The 25,790-nt window shown below is 35.3% G+C and overlaps 1 pseudogene; it reads right to left on the bottom strand.

Moving 5' to 3' along the window:
* Positions 1 to 580: 580 nt before the first annotated feature.
* LOC149156468 (vacuolar iron transporter homolog 2 pseudogene) overlaps positions 581 to 25,790 on the bottom strand; it is a 28,459-nt pseudogene continuing 3,249 nt past the window's right edge.

Here is a 25,790-nt window from a genome sequence, read left to right on the forward strand (position 1 = left end):
CAGGGGTCAACCACGCGTCAGCTCCATATTTTCTCGGAGCTCCTTCCCGGATTATTCCTTCGTCGGCAAATAGCTCCGAGAAAATCCGGTGAACGGTTTCTGGCTTGGTTCAAGGTTTTTCTTGGTCTGCGTTGAAATTAGATTTCAACAAAATATTTTATGTAAATTAATTCTTTACCTTTCCCCAAATAATTATTAATAATTATTTTAAATTCCGCATACACATTCCTGTTCCCCTGCACAATTATATCAGAAAAAGAAAATTAGTATTAAAATTTTGTTACGTGGTATATGATATACATGGTACAATTATCCAAATGTAATTAAAATAATGGCCTTAAAGTTCAAATATAATTAAAATAATAGCCTTAAGGTTCAAATAATTTTGAAGAATTACATTAGCAAAGAGCTAAATGAGGAATAAACCCCCTCATGAAATGTGAATATATACAATTTCTTTTCGCTGAGTAGCCAATTGTCATCTATAACTATTACAGCTTATCACTACAATCCTGGCACATATACTTGATTGTACGATGTAAACTATACATTTGGAAATAGCTATGCGCAGGTTAAAATACTATCCTGATATAGTTGCAAAGAGCTTTAGCAAGCCGTAGGTTACCAACATGGCCAACCACCCTCCTATCAGTACTCTCAGAGTTCCTTTCATCACGGGAGTGCGGCCACAGTATGCTCCGATTGCACCGAAAGCTATAAGGGTCACGCTCGACACCAATAACAGCACCACGACTCTAATAGCGTAATGAGTAATAAATGCTGCTGAGAGTAAGGGCACCACTCCTCCCACAGAAAATGCGAGGGACGATGCAATTGCTGCCAGGAACGGTTTAGGGAGGCTTTCATCCTTATTAGGATTTAGCACATCCTTTGCTCTTTTTTTCATGGTACAGACTTCTACATCACGTTGAGCATACACTGAAACGAATTCCCCAATCGCCATACTGCAAGCTCCTGCCACCAGGGCTGCCAAACCTGTTACAACCATGGTCTTTGCATTTGATTGGACTGCTCCCACTCCTATCATTAAGGATGCTATGGTCACTAATCCATCGTTGGCTCCCAGCACAGAAGCCCTAAGCCACTGCCCTCTTTGCTGGGAATTATCTACACATTTTCCTTCTCCCTCTTTCCTTCCGCTCAAATTGTGAACTGGTATCGTAACAACAACATCCGATTGTTCTGGACATGGCGATACCTCTATAACCTCCCCGTCCATTCTTGTAGAAATAGCTTCTATTTCACGGATTTGCAACTGTAAAGGTGACTTCCTGCCAGAAGATCAAAGAAAACAAAGCGAACAATCAAAGCAAGCGATTAACGCAAAATATAATATATTGACGACCGATATTAAGCCGCCAAACAGTAGCCGACCGCCATATCCTATTGGCGGTCTCAACAGGCCAAACTGTTGACCGCCGCCATCAATACATCCTGCTTACTGCATTTTCTGTCTGTGTGCGGTTCACAATAACGTCGATCCAAATTATAATATCGTGTGACGCTAAATTTATATTATTATATCGATGGGGTTGACTAGGAGTAATTTTGGAGGTACGTACAGTTTTTTTAGGTCTATTTTATTGATTCATTTGTTTAACCATGGTATTTGGTTATGGCCGTGGTGATGAGCAGCCCAGCAGCCCCTGTATTAAAACCAGTGGATAAGAGGAGTATCGCAAGAATATTGTTGATTGATATGAATCGATTGGCATGTGTCATAGGCTTAGGAATCTGTCAAAGTACGTATTTTTAAAATGGTTGAGTGACGTGTTTTCACTTTGTGCCTTTTTTATAAAACTCAGTTGTATGTTCCGACATCTACTGGTGTCAGGTCTCCATTTTAATATATAAAAATTATTATGTATTATTTTAGTTTCAGCATGGATAATTAATTATGATGTTTTAATAATATGGGCATGTTCTTTGACCACTATATTGCAAGTAGGAATAGCGAGGATATTCCTAAGCATTTTAATTATTTTTTAATAGTAAATTATTTTAATTTTTTTTTTCTGATTTATTTAATTGTGTCAAGAGTTCCTCTACAATTTAGTATATAGGGTAGATGTTGTCACTAACGTAACGTTACATTAAAAAATATTAAATAAAATATGTGTAAGTCAATATATATTGTATACACTCAAGATATTTGTAACGTTATATGTAGGTTAATATATATTGTATATGTTGAAGATATGTGCAACGTTATTTTAAAATAAAAAAATTAGTTAAAAAATAATAATTAAAATTAGGGAAAGGAAGTGGAGGATTCAATTGGGCATATCTTGTAATAATAACGAGATAAATTTCACGGCGTTAATAATAATAAATTTATATTTCTTTGCCTTAGGTTTTTAGTTGTAGGGAGGTGCTCAATAAAATTAGTAGGAGTGAGGGGAAATATTGAGTAGAATGTAATATTTAGTGTGGGGTGTGACCTGAAATATTAGGTAAAATTTAATAATATTACATTTTAATTAGTATTTCTCCCCACCCATCGCCACTATTTATTAGGTGGGGGTGGTTATAAATATTGTGTACAATATAATATTGTAATATTATATTTTATGTAATCAATATATTTGTAATAATTAATATATATGTGTTCCATCTATAAATTTAATTGATAAGTGGATAAAAACTTAATATTTACAATATGATAAGATTTTTAATCATGAATATTTACCATGGATATTATTAACTTCTGAGCAGGTTTTTTTTACAATACCATGAGCCAATACCCACAAGAGAAAGATAGAGAGGGAGAGGAGGGAAGGAAATTATAATACCATGGGCTACTACCATGGTTTATCAATACTATGGGCCATCTAGACTTTGGATTATTATGTTATGGATCTAGGCTTTTAATTGTTACAATACCACGAGCCAATACCATGGCTTATCAATACCATATGCCAACAAAAATAACTTATTTCAAAATAAAAATATTCGACAAATATTTTTTTTTAATTTAATTTTATAACATTTTTTAATTAAATCTAAGAGAAAAAATGTTATAATTACTTTTCAGGTATATTAGATGGAGGTTTTAGTAAATTAAAAAATGAGAATACTTTTATATATACATATGTGAAATTTATATAATATAAATAATATTATAAAGAACTAGGATAGATGCATCTTAACCAAGGATCCAAGCGATGAGAAAGAAAAGTGATTAACAATGATAGACAAAAGATAGTGTGTGATTCTTTTAATTTTTCCATTATTGTATTTTCTTTAATATGATTGATCCAAAATATAGGCTTCATATTTTACAACCAATTATGTTTTTTATTACTTTAGATACTTTCTTAAATACAATGCAATGGGATCATATTTAAGAAAGAGAGTGAGATCGAAGGGGAAATAGAGTGTGGGAGAGAGACATAAAGGTGCGAGACACAGTGAGAGAGAGAAAGGAAGAGAGAGAGGAGGGGGAGAGAGGGAGGGAGAGATATGGATTTGGAGGGGGAAAGAGAGGGAGTGAAAAGGGAGAGATGAAGATGGAATGAGGGAGAGAGGAGACAAGGGAAGAGAGAGAAAAGGAGAGGATAAAGATAAGGAAAGAAGGGGAAGAGAGAGATAGGGAGACATAGATATGGAGGGGGGAGAGAGGAGGAGAGAGAGAAGGAGAGAGGGAGGGAGATAGTGATAGAGTTGGAGGGTGGAGAGAGAGTGTGTGTATGATGGGGGGAGATGAAGGGAGGTGGGAGAGAAGGGGAGAGAGAGGAGGGAAAAAGAGAGAGGACTCGAGAGAGAGGAGAGAGAGAGAGATGGAGTTGGAAGGGAAGGAAAGACATAGAGAGAGAAAGAGAGAGAGAGAAGGCACAGAGAGAGAGATCCTATTTTATTTCTTGCACACGATGCATTGGTTTAGTGTAGATATTGATTTCTAATCATATTTGATCACTTGCACTAGATGCATTGATTTCAATTTAGATGTCGATTTCTAATCATATTTAATACCTTACACTAGATGCATTGATTTCAGCGTAGATGTTGATTTCTACTCATATTTGATTGTTTGCATTAGATGCATTGGTTTCAGTGTAGATATTGATTTCTAATCCTATTTGATTGCTTGCACTAGATGCATTGATTTCAATATAGATGTTGATTTCTAATCATATTTGATTGTTTGCACTAAATGCATTGATTTTAGTGTAGATGTGGATTTCTGATTTGATGCAACAAGATGTATGATGTACATTAATTTCAAAGTAATTAGATTAATAATGTGCTCTGATTTTAGTGTAAGCACATCTCTAGCTCCTCCATATATATCTCTATCTCCCATTGTCTCTCCTTCTTTATCTCTCTACCCCTAAACATACACACACTCTCTCCATAGCTATCTATCTCCCTTTCCCCTCCCTCTCTCCCTTTCCCCTCCCTCTCTCTCTTCCCCTTCTCTCTCTCTAACATTTCTCTCTCCATATGTATATCTCTTCCTCCCTCCCCGTCTTTGCCTCTCTCTTCTTCCCTTCCCCCCATCTATATCTCTATCTCCCCTTGTCTCTCCTTCTCACCCCCAAAACATACACACACTCTCTTAGTGTAAGGACATAAAAATTATTCAACCGTAAGTACAATACTTGAATTTTCATCCTAAATAAAATGTGTGCTTACCCCAAATGTTTTCTTCTTGAAACTGTAAACTATTTATAATTGAGTACATTCTTATTATTCCCACTTTCCATCATTCAACATTGTTAATTACTTTGCATTCAAACACGGTAATAGAAAATAATTACCATTGAAAATTATTTGGGGTTTAACACTCCATAAGTCACAATGATTGAATTTCAAGAAAACTATTATTAATATTGGAGAGCAACAAAGACAAGGTATGTTGTTGACTATAGTATCTCAAGTTAAATATTTGAATGGTCTATGATTCCAACTACTCTTTTCATATGATTGATATGAGGAAATAGAAAAAATATTAGATGTGACAATAGGAACAGTAGAAGAAAATAGTTTCAGATTAGTATTCACATTCGCTATGTGTCAATATTGTTACATTGACACTTTGCACTCAAACTTTGTATTTCATCATTTTTTATCATTCAAGTTACTAAGAGTCTCTCTCATTTCAACAAACTGAGGTAACTAAGAAAATTTTAAATTAAATTGACCAAATTAATCTTAGACATATTTAGCATATTTAAAATGATCAAAATAATTAGATGTTTAGCAACAAAGTGAGGTAACTAAGAAAATTTTAAATTACATTAACCAAATTAAATATTTAAAATGATCAAAATAATTAGATGTTCAAAAATGTTGTATGACCGGACATGACTGAAACCAACCTAGATCCATCTTAACACTAGATCTATGAAGCCCCAAGAGGGATCAAATCTCTCAAGGTGCAAACCTTTCCTCAAGTTTTGCACTCAAAAAATAGGTTTGCACCACGAGAGATTTGTTCCCTCTCGGGGCTTGATAAGATGGATCTAGGCTGGTAAGCTAACAATTGAATACTAATGGTGAAAGCACTACTTTTCTCAATTATGAGATTAAGTGGCTTGACTACTTGTAAATGACTTAGTGAGAGGAATGGTAAAATGCCACCACCGAAGAGGATGATAGTCGAGTGATAGGATGGAAAAGAAAGAGAGGAGATATATGTGTGGGTGTATGAGTAGAGTAGGAGAGAAGATTGTATGCATCAAAAAGGGTATGTATATAGATATCATTGAAAATTTTAGTTGCTAATATTCACAGGTGGGTTGATTTTCCATGCTTTTAAAAAAAAAGATTCGCCAATTTCCATTTCTTATAAAGACGATTCACCCAAATTTTACAATATAAAATTATTTTTCCTTAAAAGTTTCCAACATTATATAGAGAGTATATGTAAAATCATTTTAAAATTGAATAATTTTACAAATACATCAATAAACATTTTATAGTTTGCATATTATGGACTAGTGAGATTCACCAATGTTTTTAAACTTCAAGATAATTTTTCATCCTTAAAATTTTCCCTGATAGGTAGACTCCTAGCCAGGGAACTTATTTAAAACTCTTAATTTGACACATTCAATTATGTATTGAAATCCTCTATAAGTGTTAAAGTGACGGATAACAAATTTGGGTACTTATCTCGAACATGAGAAGCCATTAGGAAGACAAGATGTTGAAGTGATTATCTGGTGGTGAAGAGGGCTTGTTGTTATACTATGTCTAACTAGTAGGGGGCACATAAAATTCATCGGGTCCTATGAGATTACACAAGGGGTCCTATGTGATTTAACCTTTTGAGAAGTTGTTAGTTTCCAAAAATAATAGAGTGTCAACAAATATTTAAGAAGTAGCATAATGTATTGTAAAGAGAACATATTTAGCATTATCGCTCATCCCTTGGTCAGGGACTATGCTTGAGAACCTGTTGTGGCCACCAACAACCCCCCTCCTTATTTAGTATTAGCAATAACACTAGGTAAGTGGGGACCCTTAGTAAAAAATTCAAAAAATCAATTAAGGCTCATGTATTTTACTCCTTAAAGAAACATCGCATCGCTCAAAGAAGGATAGGACATTTCCTTATGAGTAAAAATGATAAACTGCGAGATTGCGACGTGAACCCCATCGCATCGCATGCATTAATAAACACTCACATTGGAAAACCTTAAAAATTGCCAATATGCAATATCACATATCGCATATCCCAAAATTGCAGGAAAGAAACATAACGATTATAACAATACTGCGACCCGCGATATTGCGATACTGCGATCCGCAACCTTGTGATAGCACAACATGACGAAATTGCGGTAATGCAATAACAACGAAATGCGATACTACGATAAAGATCGCAGAAACATTCCATCGCAAACTTTCCCGGCTCAATATTCAAGAAACGTTTTCCATAAACCAAGAACTCGATACGCGCTTTAATGATAATTAATGAATTATACGATAGTTGTTAATGAAAGATGGTTTTGTGTTTTTCGAAGAGTCAGTTCACGTCAGGTGGCATGTTTTTGTACATCCGTAGAGTTTAAGGCTTTCCTGTCAATTTTTATTGTCATTACTCTTTCCTCACTTGTGAACTGCAGGAACGAAAAACAAAAGTTACCCAAAGCGATGTGCAGGAAGCTATGAGGAAAAAGGGTAATGCTCCAATGTTCAAAGACAGAGAAAAGACACCCTCATAAACAGATACTGCATGCAACAGAGCCACAAATTCACAGAATGCTGCTGAGCCATCCATTACAGATCTTTCATTTACAGCCATGGTTGAATGAGTATTGAATGATGTTGATATCAATAGGCAGTTTAATGACTCAAGGTCAAGAACTCACGAAAGCATTATTTTTTCAAATTTTGAAGCTTTATACCCAGTGAAGAAAAAGGCGCTAAAAGCGAAAAACACATCAAAAGAGCCCAGATCAAAGAACGAAGGCAGTTTCCGATGTGTGATTAGCACCTAGCACTAATCGCACATCGCTGAGAAAATTGCTTAAAAAGCAAAGCCTCTAACTGCTCAGTCATTTGTAAGCCCGAAAAATGCAAGAAAGCAATGGTAAAGAACAAACTGGAAACGGAAAGCAAGAGAAAAAGACAAAAGCAATTCAAGGGTTAACCAAGTTGAACTTGGATTATTACTGGGCATATGCATTAAATCCACATAGTCAGAGGATGACTCTCGAGTATATCATCGATCTTTCGGAGAAGGTGGTGCCAGCTCTTACCATTTCTGTTTGCTTAGCTCAACCAAAAGCGGAAGACAGTCAGTCGACTCTACCCAGGCAAAATACTGAATGCTTGCAATATTAAGGAGCAAATGCAAAAATAGTTAGATATTAGATTTAATTTTTAGAAATAGTTTTGCTTAGAAAAAGGGCAGTCATTTAAACCGTATCCTAAATCTGTGTAGTTAAGTTATTTAGTTAGTAGTATTTAAACCCTTCTCATGCATTTAGAGAAGGGTCCAGAAATTTATCAAAAACTTGTCCTCAGAACATGCACTTTTGCACCCTCAGAGGAGGTTTTGGTGAATGAATGGATCAAGATTTGTTGATGTTTGCATTTTATATCTGCTACTGATGTTGCACTTCTGTACTCTTAGTGGATGTTAGCGCAAGGAGAGATAAATCATTGTTGCTTGAAGCTTATGAGTAGGACTAGTCAAAAATGGTACTTTTATCTCTTGACCATTTCTGCTTATATGTTAAAGTGATATACAGGTTTTAGTTGTTTATGTATTATGGCATGAATGCCTGAGTTATCATTTGGCACTTTTGTACGGTGATAGCTATTTATTTATGCTTAATGTATGAATAGCTCATGATGCGATATGTTTTTCACAACTGTTTCGTCTAACTTTTTATGTGAAGTGGTTCATCTTTATTGATTTCCTTTCTTATAATCACTGAATGATCTTTATTACCAGTTGTTATTTGAAATCTCTTTATATCGCATAATAGAAAAGTTACATCCCGGGTTAGTATAGATTTAGATGTGTTGTTTATTAGATTACAATAGCATAGAATTAGATTAAAATTAGCATTAGAACATCTTGAATAGGAATTGTTAGATCAGAAACATCGAATTCTACACACACACACTCATAGATTGGGAAACTGGTCCCATTATCCCCAGTCGGACCCGCTATACCAAACGGGTAAGGAGCTGCCAACCAAGGTCTGTACTGGGTGGGTATCGCCCTTGTTGTCGACCCGATTTTCGGGGCTTCAACATATTTGGCGCTAGAAGGAGGGCCTCAACTATGAATGGCAAGTAAATCCAAATCTGAATACCATTCTGAGAGTAAATCGCCTTCACCATCTCCCCCGACTTCTCCATTACACATAAATTCAGAGTTAGAAGTCGCTCGAGTATCAACCGCTGCTACCGACCCTGACATTTCAGAACAATCTACCATTCAACTTCCTGAAGTCGAATCTCTCATTCACAAACTTCAGCGATTTTCCATTTCTCCTCAAAGGTCTGATAAATCTCAAGGCAGCGTGACTTCGCATTACAATCCTGCTCATCCCCTAACCAGGCTAAAGAGTGAAAAGTTTGGCGTTTAGCCAACTGAATTACCTCTCCCCACCAGGAAAAGAGCGAGGAAATCACCCAAAGAGTCCGATAGTGAGACTCTTTCGTCAACATCATCCATCTCAACTTCTTCACCGCGAAGTCAACCATCCACTCCACCACTCCAGATCATCGTCCATTTGTCCACTGGAACCCCCACAACCCCTCTTCAATCATCTACAATCGTAGTATCCTCATCCTCCCAGCCACAGGGATCATCTTCTGCACTTTCCTCTGTTAGCAGTTCAATAATGGCCCATTCTCCATGGAATAACCCTGGTGCAGTCTTAATGCCTGCACCCTTGAGTCAAATACCGGCCCATCCTAAGAAATGGCTACCTAAATTTAATCCCGAGGCAGGGATGCTAGCAGAAGAGCACATAAACAACTTCATGCTTTCCATTAATCTCAATGGGGTTACTAATGAAGATGTTGTTGTTTGGCTTTTTCCTTATACTCTGCAAGGAACAACCGGGTCATGGTATTTTTCATTACCCTTCGGATCCATCACAAGTTGGGACATCTTCCAGGAGCAATTCCTGACCAATTTTGGTGATGACTAATCTACGGCAACGTTAATCAACGACCTATCCAACCTTACAGCCGAAACTAGAGAGCCTATCAAGGATTTCAATTTACGTTTTAATAAAATTTTCAACAAAATTCCTACTGCTTCCCAGCGCAGCGAAGAAGTACGATGTGAATGGTATATCACCGCTCTACCTTCGAACATAACAATCTTCATGGACAGGGCCAATAAAACAACCTTAGCCGATAACATGAAAGAAGCAATAGTAGTAGAGAAACGAATAATAGCTCTGGAAAAGAAATCCGTGATAGAGGAACGTAAATCCAAAAAAGTCACCTTCAAGGAAGACTCCAAGAAGAAACAAGCGAAGGATCCATTCGATTTGGAAGGATTGAAGAAAGTTCTAAAGACGATGTCCAATGAAATGGTCGACATCAAAAAGCAAGTAGCAGAAACTTCTTCAAAAAATCCCTATAGAGCTTTTGAAAGAGGTCCTTCTACGGATTCAAAGCCACCCAATGCCATTTCAAATGCTGAATCCGAGGAAGAGGAAGAGGAAATGGCCACTAAAGGGCAGACTGATGACGAAGAAGTTGTGGAATTACAAGGAATGTGGGATTTCATCCTCCCACAAGAAGAAGATCAAGAACTATTCCCAGTTAGCACACGAAGCAAAAATCAGCTTGATCCTCCCCAAATTACCCCTAAGCCGAAGAGCGCAAGCTCTGCAATAAAGGATAAAGTCGCATAAAAGAAAACGACATCTAAAGCGACTCAAACCAGCCTAGTCCAAACAGACAAAACAACTCCATCTAAAACACTTATCCTGTCGGATGAAATGGAGTACAATATTATAGAATACATGAAGAAGACTAGGGCCAACATCACCCTTTACAAACTAAGCAAGTTAAAGCATCAACAGAAGATAATGATGAAAGAATTACATGCCGTGCCAGTAGCACCTTTGCCTTCCGCTGAACTTTCTCAAGCTTCTCATAATATTGGAAGACCTCCAACTAACGCAATCAACAAGATTGATTCAAATGACATCGCTCTAATTGGAGGAAGATCAAGATCTCACACTTCCCCATTTCTCCTTACTTATGAAATCTTCAATAAAAATGTGCACAATTGTTTGGTAGATTCTGGTGCTTCGTTGAATATTTTACCGAAATCCATATGTGCCAAGTTAAATGTTCAACCACAGAAATCCTCTGTGCGCATAGTTTAGCTAGATCGATCTCAAGTCGAAGTGATCAGCGAACTAAATCAAGTAACCATAAGGTTGTCATCCAACCCGAAGGTATGTCAAGTTATTAACATTCTAGTTGCTGATATTCCAGAATTCTATGGCTTAATCCTTAGCAGGGATTGGTCAGAAAAACTTCATGGATACTTCGCAACCGACTGGTCGCACATGTGGCTGCCCTACAATGGTAAACTGAATCAAATAAAAGTTGAACGAGAGATACACCAGAAGTACATAGTAACGGAGCTAGAGGGGGAGAATGAACCAGTAGCGTATAACAACAGCATTATTGGTAATTACTCGGTAGATTCTTTCCTCGGAAATTTCAATGCTCATGCGTCACCCTATTTAGAACACTCTGTTTGGTCACAAGTCGAAAATTTTTCTCAAACTGATAGTTCGAAATGTATCAATTTTTTATATAAACCTGTAAATAAATCTTTGTTTTGGAAATTATTTTTTGATGGTTCTAGATCTAACGAAGGAGCAGGAGCAGGATGCGTTTTAATTAGTCCAGAAGGAGATAAAATCATGCTTACATGCAGACTCGAATTTGATTGCACCAACAATACAACAGAATATGAGGCTTTGGTCCAAGGCTTGTACAAAGCAATCGGGTTATACGTCAAGTATCTTCAAGTTTTCGAAGACTCTGAGATTGTGGTTAAACAAGTACGTAACACAATACATTGCTTATCAGGTCATTTAAAACATTATCAATCCTTAGTTCAAGATCTGACTGAGCATTTCATAGCATTTAATATTTCTTCAATCCCCAGACTCCAAAACGCAAGTGTAGACCTTTTGGCTAACGTAGCTTCTAAGATTATTCCTTCCAAAGATTTTAGTCCAGATAGATTCTCAATAGAATTAATCTTTAGACCATCCATTCCTGATAACATCACAAATTGGAAAGTATTCAATGACGATCCCAATATTGTAAATTTCCTCACATCTGAAGGATCCTACTCCAATCAAATAATTGACGAATACCAACATGATCGACAATTGCAACAAGATAGCACTAACAATGCTATACCTAAGTCGGTGGTCAAGTTAGAAGACTTGTACGATTTGAAAGATCGGTTTAAAAGGTCTACCAATTCAAAACTCCAAAGTTCAACCTTGAACTATGAATTAGTAAACCTAGGAACCGATGCCAAACCACAAAACATTAATCTAGGCCTCGGCCTAACCCTTGAAGAAAAATCATCGTATATTCGTCTTTTGAGACAATATAAAAATATTTTTTCCTGGAATTATGATGAGCTAAAAACATATGACACTTCCATCATCCAACATACTATTCCCATGATCGATAATGAAAAACCTGTCCAACAAAAGCTGAGAAAGATCCACCCCAATTTAGAAAATCAAATAAAAACTGAGCTCAATAAGTTATTGAAAGCCTGAATAATCTTTCCCGTTAGACATTCCAAATGGGTCTCCAATATCGTACCCGTTAGAAAGAAAAATGGAGATATTAGGATTTGCATTGACTTTCGAAACCTTAACAAGGCCTGCCAAAAAGATAATTTTCCTCTACCACCAATGGAACAGATACTGCAGGTAGTGGCGGGCTCAGAATTAATGTCCTTCTTGGATGGATTTTCAGGATACAATCAAGTGTTGGTACATCCTGATGATCAATTGAAAACCACATTCAGAACTAAATGGGGCACGTACACATATCGAAAAATGCCATTTGGTTTGATTAATGCTGGTGCCAAATTTCAGAGAGCCATGGACATCACATTCAAAGGTTTAGTCAATAAATCTGTAGTGATTTATTTGGATGATATAACCGTGTATTCAAAGAAGTGAAGCGACCATCTCAAAGACTTGAAAAAAATATTTCAACGGTGTTGAAGGTATGAAATTTCACTTAACCCAAAGAAATCTTTTTTTGCACTAAGTGAAGGGAAACTTCTAGGATTCATAGTGTCAAAATCCAGTATTCACATTGATCCCGACAGAATCAAAGAAATTTCTGAAATATCCATACGTCACAACAAAAGAGCCATGCAATCTTTCCTTGGTCAGATCAACTTTGTAAAGAGATTCATTCCAGATTTTTCACGGATCATGTCTCCTTTGCAAACCATGATTAAAAAGAACTCAAATTTTAAATGGGGCCAAGATGAACATGAAGCATTCAACCTGATCAAACAAGCTATTATTAATGCTCCATCTTTAGCAACTCCAATTTTTTCAGAGCCTTTTATTCGATACACATTTTCCTCAGATAAGTCATATGCTACGATACTAACTCAAGCAAATCAAGAAAAAGAGGAAGCTCCAATTGCGTTTTTCAGTTCAAATTTAGAGGGTGCTGAATTAAATTATTCAGACGTGGAGAAATAGGCTTATGCTGTTTTCAAAGCGGTCAAATACTTCAGACCTTTCTTACTTAAACCCATACTAAGATTATAGTACCGTTTCCAGCAGTAAGGAACCTTCTAGTACAAAAGGATGTGGGTGAGAAAAGGGCCAATTGGGTTACTGCCTTACAGGAATATGACATTGAGATTAAACCAGCAAACATTGTAAGAGGTAAAGGCTTTTGCAAAATGCTGGCTGGAGCATCGCAAATTTCTGAAATTCCATCTGAAGAAGTACAAATGTGCGAGGTAAGCCTAAACTATACAGAGTCATTATACGCTGATATCATTTATTATCTTAAGAACGGGTATGCTCCTTCACACCTCGATCATACTAAGAAAAGAGCTCTTAGGCTGGAAGCCAAACAATATCAGCTCACAAATGATATTCTTTTTAGGGTAAATTATGATTCTGTTCTTCTTAGATGTATTGAGAAATCTGAAGCTGAAAAAGTTTTGCAGGAACTCCACGATGGGTCGGCAGGCAAACACTATGTTGGAGATGCTACTGCACATAAAATCTTGCGCATAGGATATTACTAGCCCATGCTGTTTAAAGACTCGCACAGTTACGTGAGGAGATGTCAAGTCTGCCAAACTACTGCTGGAAGACAAAAGAAGCCATCCTTGCCACTACAGCCAGTAAACATTGAGCAACCTTTCAGTCAGTGGGGATTGGACATAATAGGTGAGATCGTTCCTCACTCTTCTAAGCAGCATAAATACATCCTCACAGCAACAGATTATTTTACTAATTGGGTAGAAGCAGTTCCGCTCAAGACGGCTAATTCTGAAAATATCATTGAGTTCATAGATCAATTTATAATCACCAGGTTTGGATTGCCATCCTCTTTAATGTTTGATAATGCATCATACTTTTCTAGAAATGAAATGACTGAATTCGCACTTAAAAGAGGATTCAAACTTAAATATTCGGCCAATTATTACCCGCAAGGCAATGGGTTAGCTGAGTCCACAAATAAAAACCTAATCAGGATTGTTAAAAGAATAGTTGACCAAAATCATAAGAATTGGCACAAGGCTTTGATATATGCTTTATGGGCAGACCGAATAACGCAAAAGGCTTCTATCGGCACTTCTCCCTTTAATTTAGTTTATGGGAAAGAAGTGGTTCTTCCGACTCACTTAGCAATTCCCTCTTTGTCTTTAGTTCAATACATTGATGAAGTACTCACTTTCCTTACAACTGAGACAAATGGAAATAATTAAATTAGAAGAACAACGAGAACAGGCTAGGAAAACACATGCTCATCATCAAGCACGAGTAAAATCATCTTTTGATTCAAACATAATGACCATAAAAGATTTTCAGATGGGAGATTTAGTTTTAAAGTGGGACAAGGCTCATGAAGAAAAGGGCAAACATACAAAATTTCAAAGAATGTGGCTTGGTCCTTTTCAAATTGTAGAAGTCATAGGTCCATCAACGTTTGTGTTACAGGATTTAGCAGGTAAGAGGGATCCTTTGCCTGTTAATGGACAAATTCACAAGAAATATTTTCCATAGAAGATTATTCTTCTATTTTTGTAGAGTAGTTGTCTTTCTTTTTCATAATAAAACCAGTTGTGAGTGGTTACATTAGGCATTTACGAAAAAGACACCAATTTTCTTTCAGATTTTGAACTTTTCGCTTGTATAAATAGCAAATCTTTTGGAAAACTGATCTTTATTATTGATAGATACAGCTAAAGACTCTAGCTCAGATATAATACTAGTTTCAACTTCAAAAAGTTTGATGAAAACAACCTTTAGTGAAGAAATTGTTTTATCTCAGTACAATGAAAGGTATCAATAACAAAATAAAGATTCTCTGTAGAACAGTTGTATCCAAAAACTCTATTATTATTGTCCAGAGCTATCTTTAGCAAACAATGACTTCCTCCTTGCTAAGGAAATCACAACTTTCAGAGGAACAACCCAAGGATACACTTTATCTTGAAGAATAAGAGGTCTCATCACGAGTCGGCTTATCATTATCACAGATATTATAACTTGCTGACTTTTCCAATATTGTACATCACAATAGGGCAATGACTCAAGATTGTTGTAATCAAAAGACAAGGGGTCTCATCATGAGCCAGTTTGTTCAGAAAAGTTATAAATCAAGTGAATGACTGTGTCATAATTTGGCTACCAAACCAAGACATTGTTCTTTAAGAATAAAAAGAAAAACAAAGCAATAAGTGTGGATATGGATTTTTCTATGAAAGTTGTAGGCTGCCTTAAGTAGGATACAAGATCATTACTAGGTAACAGGTAACCCTGTCGAGGCTATAAATGCCTGCTGGCAGCAGAGGCTCTACCTACGACAAATGAGCATATTTAAAGCTGGTTTACAGAGGAGACTTTGTTTTATCTTTACAAGACCAAGTAATGACTGATGGAAATACAAGGACTAGCCTGAGGAAGCAAATAATCAAAGTGGAAAATGGTTGAAACAAAATAACATTGACATGTTAGAGCATAATGTACTTTATCTTTCCATAATAAACTTTAATTTTCTAAAAAAATTTCTGTTTTGGAAGTTTAGAAAATTCAATAGAAAAAAAGAGATAACTGGTTCTTCCAAGTGAATCGCCAATTGTTGTGGCCACCAACAACCCCCCTCCTTATTTAGTATTAGCAATAACACTAGGTAAGTGGGGACCCTTAGTAACAAATTCAAAAAATCAATTAAGGCTCATGTATTTTACTCCTTAAAGAAACATCGCATCGCGCAAAGAAGGATAGGACATTTCCTTATGAGTAAAAATGATAAACTACGAGATTGCGACGCGAACCCCATCGCATCGCATGCATTAATAAACACTCACATTGGAAAACCTTAAAAATTGCCAATATGCGATATCGCATATCGCATATCACAAAATTGCAGGAAAGACACATAACGATTATAACAATACTGCGACCCGCGATATTGCGATACTCTGACCCGCGACCTTGCGATAGCGCAATCAAGCAACCTTGCGATAGCATAACACGATGAAATTGCGGTAATGCAATAACTGCGAAATGCGATACTGCGATACAGATCGCAGAAACATTCCATCGCAAATTTTCCCGGCTCAATATTCAACAAAAGTTTTCCATAAACCAAGAACTGGATACGTGCTTTAATGATAATTAATGAATTATACGATAGTTGTTAATGAAAGATGGTTTTTTGTTTGTCGAAGAGTCAGTTCACGTCAGGTGGCATGTTTTTGTACATCCGTAGAGTTTAAGGCTTTCCTGTCGATTTTTATTGTCATTACTCTTTCCTCACTTGTGAACTGCAGGAACGAAAAATAGAAGTTACCTGAAGCAATGTGCAGGAAGCTATGTTGAAAAAGGGTAATGCTCCAATGTTCAAAGACAGAGAAAAGACACCCTCATAAACAGATACCGCATGCAATAGAGTCGCACATTCACAGAACGCTGCTGAGCCATTCATTACAGATCTTTCATTTATAGCCATGGTTGAATGAGTATTGAATGATGCTGATATCAACAGGCAGTTTAATGACTCAAGGTCAAGAGCTCACGAGAGCATTATTTTTTCAAATTTTGAAGCTTTATACCCAGTGAAGAAAAAGGCGTTAGAAGCGAAAAATGCATCAGAAGAGCCCGGATCAAAGAACAAAGGCAAATTCTGATGTGCGATTAGCACTAATCGCGCATCATTGAGAAAATTGCTCAAAAAGAAAAGCCTCTAATTGCTCAGTCGTTTGTAAGCCCGAAAAATGCAAGAAAGCAATGGTAAAGAACAAACTGGAAACAGAAAGCTAGAGAAAAAGGCAGAAGCAATTCAAGGGTTAACCAAGTTGAACTTGGATTATTACTGGGCATACACAGTAAATCCACATAGTCAGAGGATGAATCTCGAGTATATCATCGATCTTGCTGAGAAGGTGGTGCCAACTCTTACCATTTCTATTTACTTAGCTCAACCAAAAGTGGAAGATAGTCAGCCAACTCTACTCAGGCAAAATACTGAATGCTTGTAATGTTAAGGAGCAAATGCAAAAATATTTAGATATTAGATTTAATTTTTAGAAATGGTTTTGCTTAGAAAAAGGGTGATCATTTAAACCGTATCCTGAATGTGTTTAATTAAGTTATTTAGTTAGTAGTATTTAAACCCTTCTCATGCATTTAGAGAAGGGTCCAGAAATCTATCAAAAACTTGTCCTCAGAACATGCGCTTTTGCACCCTCAGAGGAGGTTTTGGTGAATGAATGGATCAAGATTTGTTGATGTTTGCATTTGATATCTGCTACTGATGTTGCACTTCTGTACTCCTAGTGGATGTTAGAGCAAGGAGAGATAAATCATTGTTGCTTGAAGCTTATGAGTAGGACTAGTCATAAATGGTACTTTTATCTCTTGACCATTTCTGCTTATATGTTAAAGTGATATATAGTTTTTAGTTGTATATATATTATTGCATGAATGCCTGAGTTATCATTTGGAACTTTTGTACGATGATAGCTATTTATTTATGCTTAATGTATGAATAACTCATGATGCGATATGTTTTTCACAACTGTTTCGTCTAACCTTTTTATGCGAAGTGGTTCATCTTTATTGATTTCCTTTCTTATAATCGCTGAATGATCTTCATTACCAGTTGTTATTTGAAATCTCTTTAGATCGCATAATAGAAAAATTACATCCTGGGTCAGTATAGATTTAGATGTGTTGTTTATTAGATTACAATAGCATAGAATTAGATTAAAATTTGAATTAGAACATCTTAAATAGGAATTGTTAGATCAGCAACATCGAATTCTACACACACACACTCATAGATTGGGAAATTGGTCCCATTATCCCCAGTCGGACCCGCTATACCAAACGGATAAGGAGCTGCCAACCAAGGTCCGGACTGGGCGGGTATCCCCTTTGTTGTCGACCCAATTTTCGGGGCTTCAACAGAACCCTATGGTAAACAACCTTTCGTCAGTTCTTCTAGGGTGTTATACGTTTTTCAAGGTGCAGAGTAGGGTGTTAATCTTATGCTCTGTTTTGCTTTGGACTACGCAGGTGTAGAATATATACTCCAAATTTCTTCCCTGAGAAGGTCGAGGTGGCCAAAGTTTCATTTACTTTGTTGCAAAAGTGTAACGCCATCGCCTTACTCCAGGTAACCTGACACTTAGTTAACTCTACCTTCTAAAACGCTTGTTATGGGGGTTATTTTTGGTATTTTTTTTGCACTAAACTTATGGCTATTACAGCAATGGAAATTGAGCTTGACCCCCAGCTCTAATGCAATAGGTAATCTTGCACTAGCTCCTTCCCCTCTTTCACAGTCACTTATTTTCTTAAATACATCAATGTTTTGGTAACTTGAACCTAATTTAAGATATTTCCTCACTAAATGTATAGGTACACTCACGGTCTCTTTTTTTGGTCTTGATTTCCTGAAGGTTTTGGGCGTCCTCAGCGCCTAACTAGTCCTCCATTTCACAGGTGGGTGGCCCTTTCTCATTTCATTCGAGAATGCTGAATACTGCAAATTTTCTTGGGGTTAATGAGTGCGTGGACAGAGTGTCTGTTTACACCCTCTAATTTCTTAATGTTTTCTTTGTTGCCTCCATATTTTTCAGTGCACATTGCGTGTTTTTCTTTTCATAATCACTCTAAGATATAGTTGTTATATTTTTGGTTTCTAGCTTAGAAACATGTAAGAATGAAAAGCCCTAACTCAGTTTTTAACTTAGCACCCTAGGATTCTCATCCTATGGCAAAGTGCGTGACTATTTCAGATCTAGATTTTCTTTGTTTTTAAAGTTGTTAGCATTTTTTTTGAATTATTATATTATTATTATGTTTCTCTTATATATGTATGAGTTCCAAGGCCGCATGCCTCCTCACTTATTGTTTACAAGAAAGGAATTATCGACTAATAATTTCATTTAGCCCACGAATTTCATTTTGCTTTGGCAATCGAGCCTGTACTATGAATATGGTGTTAATTAAATAATGGTTATGAATTATTTGCATGGTATTGGTTGATGTAATAGTTTCCTAATTTCTCTGGAATTATTCTCCTATTCATAGTCTCATTGGAGCACACTATCATACTTTCTTGTTGCATATATGTATTCATAGAAATGTTGTAAAGTAGTAATTGTTGTGTAGTTTAGTTAGTTCTCCAAAATCATTTATCTATTCATAGTTGAGTTAGAACATTTCATCATGTTCATTTGATATATATGTAAGTATATTAATTTGAATGAAATGAAGTGATGCAGTGCTAAGTCTTTACATTCTAGTTACAAATTTCTGAATTACAAGCAACTCCCTATGGTTATTTTGTTGACAATTTATAACTTTTGAGACACCGATACTATGCCATTTTATTCTTATTCCGACATATAGAATCACTTCTTTAATTAAAATAATAACTTTTAGTTGCTAGGCTAGGAGGCTTATCAACACATCCTAAAAACCTTCCCTCTATTTTGTTTGTTCCCTATACTTCCAACAAGGTTTACCTAACCTCGTCCACTACTTTCTAATGATGTACATGTAGACTGATCCCTTCTATTGGAGAAACAAGAGGAGTCTTGACTCTGGTAAAGTTCTAGGATTACCTCAGAGAGATATATAGAGGATCATAATTTTTTCTTAAAATAACCCAAAGGAAAACATCAAGTAGCAACCATAATGATCAACATGAAGTTATTGAAATATAAAGTTTTCTTTTAACATAGCATGCAATTTAATAAACAATTTTTCATATGCTCATGTTAAAAATTCTTACATCTTGTAATTCTTCTTACTAAAATTTATCTGTTGGGAAGATTTGTAATTCCAACTAGGCCTCTGTATATGCTCACAACTAAAGAGAAGTAAGGATTTTTGTGAAATTATATCTCCTCTACCATGTCCTGAAGCCACTCATCATGTTAAAGATAACATAATTCCATAAATGACAAATTTAAAATGTTATAATCAGTATGCACTCCAAATTAAATGCTCAATCAATGTATACCTATCAATTAGAATCAAGATAATACGTTAGACACAAAAAGTAGTTCCAATGCAGTAATATATAAGTGTTACTAACAACGTGCCTTTCCAAATTAACCAAACCATCAACTATATCTATATCAAATTAAAATGAACAGAAGTTCTAACCAGACTTTGGAGAAAACACTGAATGAGTACATTGTCTCCACCCAACCGTGAACTGGCCACAAGTTCCCACTGAGCCAAGATGAATTTCCATAATTTATCCCTTAGAGCTTTAACCCCTTCATCCTTCCCATAGGTATATTTCTACCTTTTATTCCATTATCTTTTCCTATTATCCGTGTCCCGCTTCTGCGAAAGGTTTTTTTTGTTGTTGTTAAAGCTTGCATCTATCTCTAGAAGTGATTTAACTTTTCATATAATTAGCATCTTTCTCTGGCTAGAGAATCAATGGATCTTTTTCTCCCATCCATTAAATATGGAAGATTTGCCTCAATCTTATCTAAGATTGAGATTGGTAATTATCTCATTACTCAAGTGTCTCATTTCAATAATTTTCCATTCCAAATCCATATATATTTTTTATTATAATAATTGTAATTATTGCATAGCAATATCCATATCTATTTACTTATATAATCCATGAAATATCATTCCAACAAATCATAGTTTGATCAAAAATGATTTTCCTCTAATTACAACACTGCTAATTAATACTAAAATCAGAGGGGATATCACACACTATGAGATTACAGTGCTTCCTTTCGAACTTATGAATGCACCTGCTACCTTCATGTGTTTGATGAAAGTGTCTTTAGAAAATTCTTAGAAAAGTTTGTAGTAATATTTATAAGATGATATATTAATTTATTCAAAGACATTGGAGGAGCACAAAAAAACATTTGTAAATAGTGTTCTAGACTTTGCATAAACATCAGACACACACTAATTTTAACAAATTAGTATTTTATTAAGATAAGATAAAATATCTAGGACATTTGATATCCAAATATGGGGTAGAAGTGAATCCTGAAAAGGTAATGGCCATTCTTAACTGGCCAATTCCCAAGGATGTGGCGAATGTAAGGTCCCTCATGGTTATCACCAAATACTATCGCAGATTCATAAAGGGAATTTTCAAATTAGCGTAACCCATAAACTCCCTGTAAAAGAAAGGGGTGAAATTCGAGTGGACTAAAAAATGTCAAGAAATATTTGAACAATTTAAACATTTTGTTACTATTGCATTGGTGCTTAAAATACCAAGGGTATTTTAGTGTGTATTGATTCTTTTTTGGAAGGTTTAGGGAGTCTTCTCATGAAAGAAGATAATGTGGTGTTATATGAATCCCATAAAGTAAAGGATCATGAAAGAAATTATGCAGTTCATGAACTTGAGCTAATTTTCTTCATCCACACACTTCAAATGTGGAGACACTACCTAATTAGTAAAAAGTTTACCTTAGTTACTAATAATGTATGTTTAAAATATTTGTTGAACTAACCTGACAATGTCAGGCAAGCTAGATTGATGGCCTTCCTAAGTGAATATGATTTCTACATTAAGCATATAAAAATAAAATAAAACAAGGTAGAAGACGTGCTAAGTCAAACTTCAAAACAAATTTGTGAAGTAAAAGTGAGTAAAGTTGAAATAGATTTCAATGAATAGATAAAAATGGAAGCATTAGAAGATAAGAGTTATAATCAAAATTGTCAAAATCTGAAAATTAAACTTGATCAAAGAAGCTAGTGTGATTATTTAGTTAATGAAATTAGGTTGTTATTATATAGAAAACAAACCTTATGTTATGGATGTGTCCAGAGTTAAATGATTGATAATATATGAACACCAAAACTAACCCTTCTAGGGAAAATTTTAAGAACCCCCCCTAAATTTACATGTATAATAAATGGGCGAATCTCCATGGTATATAGGAAAAATGAAAGGCGATTTTATCAATAATATGATATGTATATATAATTTTTTGGCGAATCTCTCACAAGGCATGGCGAATATTTTACTCAATTATAAAATATTGTGTTTATTGAATACACAAATGAAATCATTGCATTTCTTTAAAATATCCTTTGAAATCAAAATTACCGAAATTACATATCGATAACCTAGTGGGTGTAGGATAAAATTCACCCGTGCCATTCATAGAAAGCATGAGAAAAAACCTAATACTATATATAAAACCAAGAAAAATTCAAATTCATCACTTCTAGGGACCTCGTAACCACCCTGCCAATACACAAGTATGTTCCTGTTTGCAATTAGAAAAATTACCCAAATTACAATCTGTTTACTCTAGCATATGTTGGAAAGTTATAGAAGGATGAATAGTGCAATCAATCCATTCCTTTTAGCCCTAGATTTGTTTCAATTTAAAACAGAAGTATACAAATATACTTGTCCAATGTCTATGCTTTAACCATTCACCTTAAGATGTTTTTACAATATAATTTCCTAAGTCTATTTAATATCTTCATTATCATAAAAACCAACCTATATCCATCTTAACTCCACATCTACCACTCTTAGGGGGATGAAATCTGTTTATCCCTCTAAGCACTTGGTAGACACAGAATTAAGATGGATCTAAGATGATAGAATTTCCCCTTTAAATAGTCTATGCTCACATGAATACCATGGTATTACCATGGGTCAATACCATGGGTTATCATAAACCTGGAGCTTAAAAATTACTATTAGTAATTTATAAAAATTAATAAAATTAATAGTTGATTTTTATTTTAACCAAGCTAAAATGTTTAACATACGTTAAATTACAACATCCATTTTTACTCTTGATCGGATCAAATATTTTTTCACTCTATGCTAGTTTGCATATAATGATATTTGATACCTCTCAGGGGTTAGTAGATCCAGAGTAAAGATGGATCTATGCTGGTTTAATTCCCCCATTTAAATAGGCTACATTGCAGGTGAATACCATGGGTCAATACCATGTGCCATTTTGGTGAATACCATGGGTCAATACCATGTGCCACTTTTATTTTTATTAATACTAATATTAGGGTTAATAATGTTCTTTTGCATGGTATTAATAACAATCTAGTCCATGGTATTTGTCCCATAGTATTTTTCCCATAGGTTTCACCTAAATGTAACACATTTTTTGAGTGTTCCTAAATATAAGGTGACTTATGGATTAAATATAAAAAAATGTTTTATTTGTTTACCATACCTCTCATTTATTTATATTTTTATTAATTTACCATACCTCTTTTACAAATATGGTATTTGGCCCATAGGATTCACTTAAATAAAACCTCTTTCTTGACCCTTCATAAATAGAACGAGGGTTATGGACTAAATATAAAAAGAGGTTTTATTTACTTACCATGCGTCTAGTTTATTTATATTTTTATTTATTTACCATACCATTTGAGTAAGTATAAAAAGATTTTTATTTATTTACCATACCTCCACTTTACTTATATTTTTATTTGTTTACACCCTTGCATGTATATAAGGTGACTTATGGAGTAAATATAAAAAATGTTTTATTTATTTACCATACCTCTCATTTATCTATATTTTTTATTAATTTACCATACCTCTTTTATAAATATGGTATTTGGGCCTTTGGCCCATAGGATTCACTTAAATAAAACCTATTCTTGAAAATGGGCGAATGGATTCACTTAAATAAAACCTATTATTGAAAATGGGTGAATGGAAGGTTGTAACTCCTAATTTCAAGGTCTAAATTTACCTTTTTTACCCTCTCCCTTAAAATAAGGTGGGCTATTTGAGGTGATTTGTAAAAATGTACTATGATACAAAATATTCGCCCACTAAAAATTTAAAACCCCTTAATTTTGCCAAAGGGCGAACATTCGCCCCTAAAAGTTTCTATGAACCCTTCTCATCTCACTTTGGTTATCAAAAAATGATCACCACTCTTAAACAAGATTTTTTTTGGCTTCGTATGAAAGAGGAGGTAGCTAAATGCTTGGAAAAATGCCAAGAATGTCAGTAGGTGAAAGTGGAGCATCAGAAACCACCAGGTTGACTAAATCCCTTGCCTATATTAGAATGGAAATGGGAGGTGATTTCATTGGAATTTATGTACTGTTCTTGACCTACAAAAATTATCACAACTAGGAAATATGATAGAGATACCACATAAAATACACAATGACATGATAACAATGGAAATATTTTATTAGGTCTGTAACAATATTGTTCACTTGCCTCTTCGAGGGGAAAACCTCTAATAGGGCACAATTCGATTACAAAATACAAGACAAGACTTCCCTTACTATCTTCAAAAATATGTAGTTTCTTGAGACTTAAAAAACTAACTACTCTTGCTTCCTTGCATAATGTGGGTTAACCACTTTATTTATTAGCTATGTATCATTTTTTAGAATGGTTGTCAAGCACATACAATGCTTACGGGCTTTATTTATTAAATTAACTAATCATGACTCTTACAGGGCCTCTTAAGCTTATTGCATTAATAAAGGGGTTAGGGTAGGACCTTAATATGCACTACCCCTTCAAAAATAGCCTTGTCTTCAAGGTTGGAGCTGTGGAAATGTTTGGAGAATAGTTGTAGGTTCCCATGTCGCATCTTCTTGTTAGGTGTATTTCCATTTGATGAGGAATTCCTTGATAGTGCATCCATGAAGGAGTTATTCCTATGAATCCAAGACCTATTCTGGTTGGAGCCAAATAAAAAATTCTTCATCCAATTCATGTAGTATGCTATGTAAATTGCAATTGTGCCCTAAAACTTTCTTGAGGAAAGAGACATGGAAGACATGGTGGATTTTTGAAGTGGTCGGCAGGGCCAGTTTATAGGTCACGAAGCGAATACATTGAATCACATGATAAGTCCCACAATATTTTGGAGATAATTTTTGAATCCTGATTAGCGTGTTACTTCATCCGATTTTGCACTTAAGGGAGATTATCATTCAGAAGAGTGAGAGTGGTAGCTCAGTTCTGAAGCAGATTATCAACTTCATTCACTTTTCAATATCCTCAAAAGATAAGAAGTTTGTGAAGGTGTTAGTTGGATATACACCACCTCATCTGGTTTCATCTTGTTTTCTCCATGATAATTATCATCTTATCACCACTATACTAAAGGTAAACATTGCACCCACTGATGTTGTTTATCTAAAGAAAAGCATTGCCGATAGGTATCGAAACATTTGTTTACCACTTTCGTTTGACCATTCATTTGGGGGTGATATGTTATACACATTCAAATTTGTGTGCCATGTAGCTTGAACATCTCCTGCCAAAAATCACCAGTGAAGCTGGCACCATAATTAGGCACAATAGAAGTAGGCATTCCATGTACTTTGAAAATTTTGTCCATGAAGACTTGAGCCAAAAACGTTGGAGTGAACGTGTGCGATAAGGCACAAAAATGGGTATATTTGGAGAGTTGAACCACTACCACCATTATGACTGACTTGATGCCTGATTTAGGGATACTTGTAATGAAATTTATTGACACATCTATCCATATAGAATAAGGTGGTGGAAAGGGTTGTAAGGTTTTTGATGTCTTCATT

The sequence above is a fragment of the Pinus tabuliformis genome, chromosome 9 (assembly GCF_031772625.1).
Source record: "Pinus tabuliformis cultivar Carrire ecotype Pingquan chromosome 9, CPIR1, whole genome shotgun sequence".
Classification (NCBI taxonomy): domain Eukaryota; kingdom Viridiplantae; phylum Streptophyta; class Pinopsida; order Pinales; family Pinaceae; genus Pinus; species Pinus tabuliformis.